Genomic DNA, 11,821 nt, shown 5'->3' on the forward strand with positions numbered 1-11,821 from the left:
CACATCCATTGTAAAACGTCCTTCGTGGAATTACGATCATTGTTGAACTCAAAGCGGAAATATACGAGACGTTGCCACGGGAGTTCGAAATCGTTTACGTTTAATCTATGGAAATTGCTCAATTGAATGCCTTTATTTCATTCAGGAGTGTAAATCCTCGTCACGGATAATTTGATTATTTATGTAACTATACATCGTGTGTGTATAATGATGATTTAGCTCTGTACAACTACCGCTAGTAGCTGCTGTAAAAAAACAGTTATAGCTCCCACAGGGACCAAGCTTTCCTATAGATATAGCCGCTAAAAAAAGGCCCACGTGTGTTTACTGCCTGCGTTACATGTATATGTACTGCCCAAATGCATCGTGGCGATGTGCTTATGTATACATGTAGTATATTTATATAGATCTTGATATTCCTTTGATAAATACTGAATTTCATTTGTTTATTTAACAGCCGAGGCTAGCCGAATGATATACGGACGATGATGTAAACAGAATCACAATTAAGCGTATCATACCGATAACTCTAAGGTTTTATATCTGTGTTGTCACTTTGAGGAAATTCTAGTGATTAGAACATTTTTTTTTCCAGGCGATATTTACATCTTCTGCTGATTATTATATCGGATTTGCCTTATGGGGTGGGTGTTTTTGTACGATGGCGACGCATTTTCGGTTAGCAAATGAGTTGTTGATAATATTTATTTACGTGTTTTGTATGTTGATGACTTTTTCTAATCTTGAACTCCATTATCAGGAAACGACATAAAATGTCCACTAAAACTCAGCAGCAGCAAGATGTACTAGCCCCCAGAAAACATGGACTCAACGAGTTTGTTATCGAGGACATGCAAATTATTATGTTCCAACTCCACACTCTTTATTGGAGGGTGTCCATTATGTGGAATGGTGACATTAATAACGCTTGAACGACTTCCATATGGCAGTGTTCGGGTAGTGACTATCAACATCAATACCGACAAGATGAAAACGTGCCTTGTGAATATCAGCTAAGAATATGCGTGTTGGCGTCACTATTCCAACCCTGGAACAAATCAACACTCCCGAACATAATGTACTTTTGCTGAAATCGAAATTGGACAAGTACAACTTCGAAGTTTACAAAGAAACACCATCAGAGTTGTCAGGTAACACCAGGCATCGGCGGACAACCCTAACTGTAGCTGACGATGTGACACTGATCGTCGTTCATACCACTAACTGTAGTGATAAAAACGAACGCAAATAAAAGCGACATATAGTATACAACACAAAAAGGCAAAACCTCACCACTGGGTGTTAGGAATCCCTGCGGTAACTGAGACCAGGTTCTGAATGTTATCACAACAATCTAACTCATAATCAAGACACTGCACTCGTAAAAACTTAACATCAAATAACATAGGTAAGTCACGCTGAAAGCGCATTGCTAACATAGTTAAGGCATTGAAAGTCCTCTCTGTTACATTAAACATACATCAATTAGTACTCATAAAAAAAAACCCAGAAATTTCCAAATGCATAATTTGAATACACAAAACAATTTTAAAAAAGATCTCCGCCATGGCTCCCGAAAACCTGATCATCCAGAATAGTGTCTGTCCCGAACATGTCGATCTACATTTGTAAGTTTGTTTTGTAGCCGCAGTTGTCCAGTCTCCCTGTAGAAACGAAACTAGCTCCCTCCACCGAAAACTATGAGAGGAGAACAAACTGCTGACATAACCTTCCCAAGCCAACGATCCACGCAAAAAGATTTGGAGTTTAGGGATAGGTAACTGGTATAGGTGACCTTACTATGGGGACCAGAAAAAGGCTTCGTTTGGGTATATGTATTTTCATAAATGCCAGACCAAAAGCTGCTTTCATCAACTCTTTAAATCATAAAAAGGCGGAACATACGAGTTCAATGTTTCAGATGATTAAAAATGCGTTATAGATACATGAACAACACCTTTTTAAAAAATAACTTTTATAGACACTACCGATAATGTACTGCACCGTTTACAAATATAAGAGCAGTCACGATTCGTAAACTGAAAAAAAAATCAGCCTGATCATTGTACATTTGCACAACCAATAGCTCCAAGCCGTATCAAAGCTGTCAGGTACAGTCACGATAATATATGTACTGATGTCTGATTTTTCACCGGGTGAACGTCTTATCATTACAGGTGGGGAATATATAGGTACGCTTCGTGGTTTAAGTTATTACGTAATATACGTTATAGAATAGAGTGAAGCAAAGTCTGGTCTTAAATAATACTTCGCTGTTCACGGCTTATTTATCCCGTGTTATTTTCTAAGTTGACTATACATGTGAGAAAAGGGAACGTAGTTCGACACTGGCAAATTGTACTATTTTTACTTTTTTTTTTGCGTTTTTGACAGGGTTGCGAAATTTGTAAAATTTAGAAAAGCGTAAAATATACCCGATTTGCAGTTCACACATGTCAGATACGTACATTACTCAAATAAACTGTTGTGATGGACAAGATTACAAATACAAATCACGAGAGAAAAAGAACAATGTTGTGCCCATATTTTCCTTTATGGCTAAGCCAACTCCTTATCAGGAATACACCGTTGTATTCCCCTAAAAGATATGTCAACATAGACATTTTTGTACTTCGCCTCGGACCCTGAGAGCCCGAGATGAAAGTTTACCATCCTGCTAATAAAAGGAAGCCAGCAGTCAAAAACAGAAGTTTCAACAACGACTAAACCTCTCAGAGACCAACATTTTCCTTAACTATCCAGTCATCAACTCTCTGTCGCAAAACCTCTACCTAGGAGCTTATTGAAATGTGAGATTTTCAGAGTTGTATCAGACGCCTAAGAACATCATTGCTGTGGAGGACGGAACACGGAACACACTTTTCGGCAGCCCCCTCCGAACCGCAGTCCTGTAGAATGAAACGACCTTCTCCAAACCATAGTCCTGTAGAATGAGGTCCCCTCCTCCAAACCATAGTCCTGTAGAATGAAACGACCTCCTCCAAACCATAGTCACGTAGAATGAAGACACCTCCTCCAAACCATAGTCCTGTAGAATGAAGTCACCTCCTCTAAACCACAGTCCTGTAGAATGAAGTCACCTCCTCCAAACCACAGTCATGTAGAATGCAACGACCATCTCTAAACCACAGTCCTGTAGAATGAAGTCACTTCCTCCAAACCACAGTCCTGTAGAATGAAGTCACCACCTCCAAACCACAGTCCTGTAGAATGAAGTCACCCCCTCCAAACCACAGTCCTGTAGAATGAAGTCACTTCCTCCAAACCACAGTCCTGTAGAATGAAGTCACCTCCTCCAAACCACAGTCCTGTAGAATGCAACGACCACCTCTAAACCACAGTCCTGTAGAATGAAGTCACCTCCTCCAAACCACAGTCCTGTAGAATGAAGTCATCTCTAAACCACAGTCCTGTAGGATGAAGTCACTTCCTACAAACTACAGTCCTGTAGAATGAAGTCACCTCCTCCAAACCACAGTCCTGTGGAATGAAGTCACCTCCTCCAAACCACAGTCCTGTAGATTGAAGTCACCTCCTCCAAACCACAGTCCTGTAGAATGAAGTCACCTCCTCCAAACCACAGTCCTGTAGAATGAAGTCACCTCCTCCAAACCACAGTCCTGTAGAATGAAGTCACCTCCTCCAAACCACAGTCCTGTAGAATGAAGTCACCTCCTCCAAACCACAGTCCTATAGAATGAAGTCACCTCCTCTAAACCACAGTCCTGTAGAATGAAGTCACCTCCTCTAAACCACAGTCCTGCAGAGTGAAGTCGCCTCCTCCAAACCACAGTCCTGTAGAATGAGGTCCCCTCCTCCAAACCACAGTCTTGTAGAATGAAGTCACCTCCTCCAAACCACAGTCCTGTAGAATGAGGTCCCCTCCTCCAAACCACAGTCCTGTAGAATTAAGTCACCTTCTCCAAACCACAGTCCTGTAGAATGAAGTCGCCTCCTCCAAACCACAGTCATGTAAAATGAAGTCACCTCCTCCAAACCATAGTCCTGTAGAGTGAAACGACCTCGTCTAAACCACAGTCCTGTAGAATGAAGTCACCTCCTCTAAACCACAGTCCTGTAGAATGAAGTCACCTCCTCCAAACCACAGTCCTGTAGAATGAAGTCACCTCCTCCAAACCACAGTCCTGTAGAATGAAGTCACCTCCTCCAAACCACAGTCCTGTAGAATGAAGTCACCTCCTCCAAACCACAGTCCTGTAGAATGAAGTCACCTCCTCCAAACCACAGTCCTGTAGAATGAAGTCATCTCCTCCAAACCACAGTCCTGTAGAATGAAATCGCCTCCTCCAAACCACAGTCCTGTAGAATGAAGTCACCTCCTCCAAACCACAGTCCTGTAGAATGAAGTCACCTCCTCCAAACCACAGTCCTGTAGAGTGAAACGACCTCCTCTAAACCACAGTCCTGTAGAATGAAGTCACCTCCTCTAAACCACAGTCCTGTAGAATGAAGTCACCACCTCCAAACCATAGTCCTGTAGAGTGAAACGACCTCCTCCAAACCATAGTCTTGTAGAATGAAGTCACCTCTAAACCAAAGTCCTGTAGAATGAAGTCACCTCCTCCAAACCAAAGTCCTGTAGAGTGAAACGACCTCCTCCAAACCATAGTCTTGTAGAATGAAGTCACCTCCTCTAAACCAAAGTCCTGTAGAATGAAGTCACCTCCTCCAAACCAAAGTCCTGTAGAGTGAAACGACCTCCTCCAAACCATAGTCATGTAGAATGAAGACACCTCCTCTAAACCACAGTCCTGTAGAATTAAGTCACCTTCTCCAAACCACAGTCCTGTAGAATGAAGTCACCTCCTCCAAACCACAGTCCTGTAGAATGAAGTCATCTCCTCTAAACCATAGTCCTGTAGAATGAAGTCACCTCCTCCAAACCACAGTCCTGTAGAATGACGTCATCTCCTCTAAACCAAAGTCCTGTAGAATGAAGTCACCTCCTCCAAACCAAAGTCCTGTAGAGTGAAGTCACCTCCTCCAAACCACAGTCCTGTAGAGTAAAGCATAATTTCTCGTAAGCCAGGAAATCTTCCTGATGAACCTTGACCACAGCAAAATCTTAATTAACACCTGGGCCAAGTTTATTAACTTGATAGCTTGATTAGTAAAACTATCATTTCTTTACTTCAAAACCTGTGTGTGTATATTCCTTAAAATATACAGGCAGGGAGAGAATGAAGAGTGTTAGAGAGCTTCATAAACTTTTGTCAAGTGAGTTTTACCAGAAATGATTTTATCTGGATTTTAAAATTGTTATTTATGTGCGAATTTCCTAATCATCATTTGGATAACTGGGCCCTGGCACCCTGGATCAAGAGAGAAGTATTGTGTGGGTAGCTGAGCGGACACTTGAGACCAATTGACAGCACCCTGTCAAAATAAATAGAGCCCTTCTACGTGTAACCTAGATATTGGATGTCCGAAGGGTCAACAGGTTTCTGCCTATAGGCCTTCTTAAATCCTTCTTAGAGAAGAGACAGCACCCCCTTTATCCTTCATAAGATCTACCAAGTCGTGAACTTTGGGACAGGAAAGAGACACTGGTTTGCCAAGATACTTGTCCTTGGGGATAGAACTGTTAACATATACATGGTCCGGTTAAGTATAACTTTGTTTCGTCCGTCTCTCTCATTGGGATGTAATTGGGTGTCTAAAATTTGCTCTTGAAAGACCCAATACCGTATCCCTGATTGCCTCCCTTTCCATATACAAAGATGTATTGTTGAATATCTTTTGCAAAAATCCCGACTCTTTTATGATTCCTCCGGGAAAAACGAGTCACTTGCATAATACACTGCCTGGTTACACAGAATCGAATTTGAAGAGAGCGGTTGTTGGAGTGACGATCTAATGAGGTTCCCATTTTGGCTGAGCATGTCTTGAAGTCTGAACAGCAATAATCGTTTAAGTCAGGGGAGGTAATCCTACACAGGGTGACAGCTAGCGTGTCTGGTTTTGTATTTTGCTCTAATAGAATATGTGGTCCTGGGACCATAATTGGCTGATACTGATAGTTAAACATTCACTCAAACATGTCTGTGTTTTAGGTTAGAAAACGGACTTCCAAGCTGGCTCATCCGGAGTGTTCATCGGCCTGTTCTCGCTGAATAGGTAAACGTTAGACATCCCTGTCCTTCTTCCGAGTTTTGTGGAATTCAACGAGCCTAGTCGACTCAAACCCGAGTCTCCCAGCGGCGATGTAGTCATATTAATTGGGGTGATCCAGTTCAATCGCGAGTTTCTTTTGAAGAAGCGGTTCATTCATAAGAATCAAGAGGTTTGTGACCTAATCAAGTATGGGTATCAACTTTGGGTATAGTTATAACAGTAAACATTACTATAGTATTACTGTAGCATGTGATGATACGACAGGAGTAAATAACCAAAAACAACATAATTAGGAGCTCTAAAAATTCTGTATTTCTGTTCACGAACCCGTATTAAAGAAGGAGGATAAACTGGGTGTGCCTAACATTGTCGGCCGCTTTGGCTTTCAAACCTGACTTTTTCCCCCTTTTGGTCGTAGGCCCAGACTTTTGGCTTCGACTTCAAACGTCATAGTATTATTAGGAATGTGAAATGTAAGGAACACTGAACAACTGAAAAGTTCTGATATTTCTGTTAGATTTGAACGCTAAATGGTCCGTTTCCCTAAGTCTACATCATGAGCGAAATGTCTCTCTGTTTAATCTGCACCGCAGCCACATTTGGCCTTGCCGCCCGGACGCCTACTGTCGAGATAGAGCTCCTTCAGCATTTCACTGCTTTCGTTTTAAGGCCTGTTCTGTTGGAGCAGATCTTAATTTTGGTTTCAGATCGCAGATCTTGTCGTTTTCTGTCTGTACCGTGAAACGGGTGTGATCATCGTCACCGGACCCGCAAGCGAAGAAGACGTATGAGAGCGAACGACCCCTGTCCACAATGATATCGTTTTTACCGTCTCTCGAGGCCCGAGGCCCGGCCCTTCTATGAGAGCTGATTGATAAGTGAGCCTCATATTAAAGGATTTGAATTTTGCCTCAATACCACTTTTATAGAACTTCTTTTCTTGGCTGTTCAGAAAGTCATCTACTGCATGTTAATGATAGAGTTAGAGCGAGGGTGCCTGAAATAGTTCCTTTCAGTTTTGGAAATAGATGAAAGTCTGATGGAGCGAGATCAGATGAATAAGGCGGATGCTCAATCAATTTAAAGCCACAATCGTGAATTGCAGCCATGGCAATGATAGACCTCATTCACCCTAACCCTAACCAATTTTGTCCATTCTGCAAATGCCGCTTGTCTTGTTTATTTTAGTGCTACCTCGTCGATATAAACTAACCAAATGAGGCAAGTCCTTGGGTACATGGCCCTTTATAGTCAGAGAATAGTAGAATTTAAAAAGAACATCCCTAAGTACCTCCTTCAATACGAAGCTCACGACATATCAATCAACCCTCGTATATCATCAATGCCGAAATGCACTGCCTTGTAAACTTTCCGGGCCTGTTTCATGTCAATTGTTTTCGGTTTGAAGTCATTTTCATCGCCCCAAGCACTCTGACTATTAGTCTGTGCTGTACCTCAGAGTCGATTGTTTGTTGATCAGGTAGAACAGTATTTGAATGAAAGTGACGCACATCCGTTGATACGCTCACAGGCCACGCGAGTCTTGAACAGCAATGGTATTGCAGCTGTCGTACTGCAATCTAAGAATAGTTTGTCGTAAGATTCTTATTGCATATTCAAGTAAAAAGTAAAAGTCGTTCAAGTGTGGTCAAATCCGTGCAGATAATGACAGGAACGCGCCAAAACCTAGACAATACTGTAACTTGCACCGGGGTACAACGGAGCGGTCACCCATCCAAGAGATGACCACGCTCGACGTTGCTTAACTTGACTATGCAGCTGAAATGCCCATATCCATGAACCATCACAATACTCTATAGTCAATAGTTTCCTAACGATAACATAACGTTGACAGCACATTTCGAACAAACATAATTATGTATTGTGTGGCCGGATCACGAATGCTAGAAAGCAATATATATTGAAAGGTATTTCATTTAAGTTATTCAGAGCGTGAAAAAATTCAAACGACTAATGTGTATAAATAGGACATTCAGAAAGTTTCACCAGTAGATACACAGAATAAATCCAAATTTAAATAGGAAACTACGGATGTACCTTAATGATATTTAGATGTTTTAATCTTCAGAATTCGACTGAAGGTATCTTAACATTATCGAGGACTATTTCAAGAGTGCAGAGTAGAAAGAAGGCAGGAAAGGATTTGTACCACAAAATCTGAATTTTTGGATTATAGAATTTTAGCTATTTTCACGGGGTATCTGACATCTTGATTTACGGTACGAGGTAGATATATAGAAATTTGGGGTTTCCATTTTGTAAATGAACAGCAGTTTACTTTTTTTTCTCCAGTCTCAAAGTCTTTCTAGTCCTGACTCTGAAATTAAGAACATAGCTGCTAACATGGGACGGAAGAAAATCTGTAAATAATTCAGAAACATTGAGACTTGCATTTTACGCAAATGTTGCCGAAATTTACAGATAGCTTCGCAGATTAAATGTCAAAATGGAGATATTGATAGTCATGATACATGTTAACAATGGGCCAAGTTACATCTGTTCATTTGCACTAGAGTAGTGATTTATATACTTGTATGATATCACTAGATTGGCTATTTATATGAACCTTAATTGTTACTTTCTATAGGCGCAAAATTAATGGAACAGCCGGTGATCCCGCCAATGCACCATACCATCGTTTACCGTGTCCTTTCGCAGTTTCCAGTCGTTTTTTTTCACTTTTTAATTCAAAACAAAAAGAAATCAAATAACATTAAATACAATAATTCGTTTTAGATTAGATTGATTTCATGTGAATAGATGGCAAAGAAAACACAATTTATGGAAATGAAACGAGGATTATTTTTCTGGCGTATTGGTATTTTATTGATGCATTGTGTGGAAAATCAGCACGTGGGACGATGTTTTCATACTGTATTCATAGTGCTTTCGTGGTCAAATGTTTGTTGTTTTCAATTGGTGTGTTCAAATATACATGTATGAAATTACTTCCAGACGAAGGGAGGTAATCCACTATCAGACATCGTGAAACAATGGCTTCTTTTATGTTTAAACGCGGAAGAAGGGAGTCATTCCCCATGGAATTCTAAGACTTTGTTAAATCGTAAAAAGCACAACTTGTTAAACTCTTCAATATATCTCAGAAATAAACGTATTTTACCGAGTAGTGTAGAGTGTAGCATTGTGGTATTGTTGTTTTATTTCAAAATATTTTCAAGAATCAATCATACGGAGAGCGAGTTTGAGTTGATGTTAGAGAGTAAGCGAGATAAAGCATACCCGATAAAGCCAAGTAACGAAAACCGGTCTGCCCAAACCAATGATAAGAATTGAATTTAAAGAAACAAAAGCGTAGTAATACAATGGTCTTTTCACTTCGGATTTAAGTCTGCATTTTGACACTTTTTGTCTTGTCTTTTCGTTGTTTCGCGTTACTTCTCTTTCGTCTAAAATCAAGTGACCCTTGTGTACTCGCCATAAAGCCAAAACCGCGAGGGGAGTAACCAGTCTCCGCTACCTACAGGTATATATATCCCTTTAATAAAACCACGAGGGCAGCACCCAATCTCCACTACCTATAAAGGTATATATCCATTTATTCTACCATGTTTGCTATGCAACGCCAGTTTTGATTGGTTTAAAACCATGTATTATTTTCCAATAATACACGCTTGTGCCAATAATACACGCTCGTGAGTCACGGCTGTTACAATTTTATATATGGGTTAGCCTTTCAATACATTTTTATCACGATGCGAGTTCGAATCCTACGGAGGCCCCCCTCTTTTTTTCTTTTTCTTTTTTTTTCTTTTTTTCTTTTTTTTTAATTTTCAAAATCAATGCCATATGATAGATGCTTTTGATCGTAGTACTGTATTGCCTGTATATTTCATCAACAAATAATGCAATACTCAAGAAATAAATTACAAGGTTTTCTCGGGGTTTCTTTGCTGTTTTTCTATTAGAAAGAGGTCGATCTCCGAACTAAACAGTACATGGTAGAATAGAAATAATCAACTTTGACTCGGATATTTTGCAATTTTAATTAATAACTCAGGCCTGCGGCCTTCGTTATAAATTTAATTGCAAAATATCATCGTCATCCTTGTATATTCTGCAACAATACACGAATCATCGTTAATTATTTCTTAAATAAAACCGCGAGGGAAGTACCCAATCTCCACTACCTATAAAGGTATATATCCATTTAATAAAACCGCGAGGGAAGTACCCGATTTCCATTACCTTCAGGTATAAATCCCTTTGATAAAATCACAAGGGAAGTACCCAACCTCCACTAGCTATAAAGGTATTTATTACATTTTTACCAGTGAAATATCAAAAATATTCATTCTATAAAAGTGATATTTTTCACTAGTGAAGAATATCATATTTTTCACTAGTGAAAAATATCATATTTTTCACTAGTGAAAAATATCACTTTTGCTGATTCGACCAATCAAATTAATGCTTAGAAAATACCAATATAATTGACCAATCAGAAAGCCTGACATATATGTCAGCACCTGGACAGGGGGAATTCCTTTTTTTTTGTATGCAAACTTTCGTTGTAGGCCTAGTTAGCATGCGGGTAGGTTTTTCGTTGATAAAAAATGTAATAAACAGAATATCTAACAGTGTCTCAAGTAATACCAAATATATTTCACTCGTGTGGGTAATATTTTGATATTTTTCACTCGTGCTGCGCACTCGTGAAAAATATCAAAATATTAGCCCCACTCGTGAAATATATTTGGTATTACTGAAGATACTGTTAGATATCCTCTATATATCCCATTAATAAAACCGCAAGGTAAGTACCCAGTCTCTTATCCCTTAAATAAAACCGCGCAGGCAATACCGAATCTCCACTACCTACAGGTATATGTCCCTTTAATAAAACTGCGAGGGCAATACCCAATCTCCACTACCTACAGGTATATATCCCTTAAATAAAACTGCGAGGGCAATACCCAATCTCCACTACCTACAGGTATATATCCCTTAAATAAAACTGCGAGGGCAGCACCCAATCTCCACTAACTACAGGTATATATCCCTTAAATAAAACTGCGAGGACAATACCCAATCTCCACTAACTACAGGTATATATCCCTTAAATAAAACTGCGAGGACAATACCCAATCTCCACTACCTACAGGTATATGTCCGTGAGGAGAGTGATAACCGCGAGGAGAGTAAACATTCCTCACCACCTACAGGTACATGTATATACCTTCGTAACAATTCGAGTTGTCAGATTTACATAGTAATATTTTATATTCATTATTCAGAACTGAAGGGAAAGTTATTTACATTTTATGCTACGAAATAATTTATCAACATCTGCGTTGAACAACTTAGATTGGCCGTGTGGAGTGACACATATTCCACGCATATATACATACTGATCGAGAAAAACATGTCTTTGTCTTCTCATATACAGTTGAAAAGTCTTTTTTTTTTTTTAAATCTTGGCAATGAATTACTTTACAGAAATACGGTGTCACGTAAATCCATGTGTAATACAAGACAATTGAAAACACTAAGCCCCGGTGGACTTCGAGTGATTTAAAAATAATGTAATATTACTCTTTGGTGTTTAAAACACGAAACTACCTTGAATTATAAACGGAAAAACCAGATTTCATTTTCACATGCAAGGTAGATAGCTCTACCGATT

The sequence above is a fragment of the Pecten maximus genome, chromosome 4 (genome assembly GCF_902652985.1).
Source record: "Pecten maximus chromosome 4, xPecMax1.1, whole genome shotgun sequence".
Taxonomy (NCBI): domain Eukaryota; kingdom Metazoa; phylum Mollusca; class Bivalvia; order Pectinida; family Pectinidae; genus Pecten; species Pecten maximus.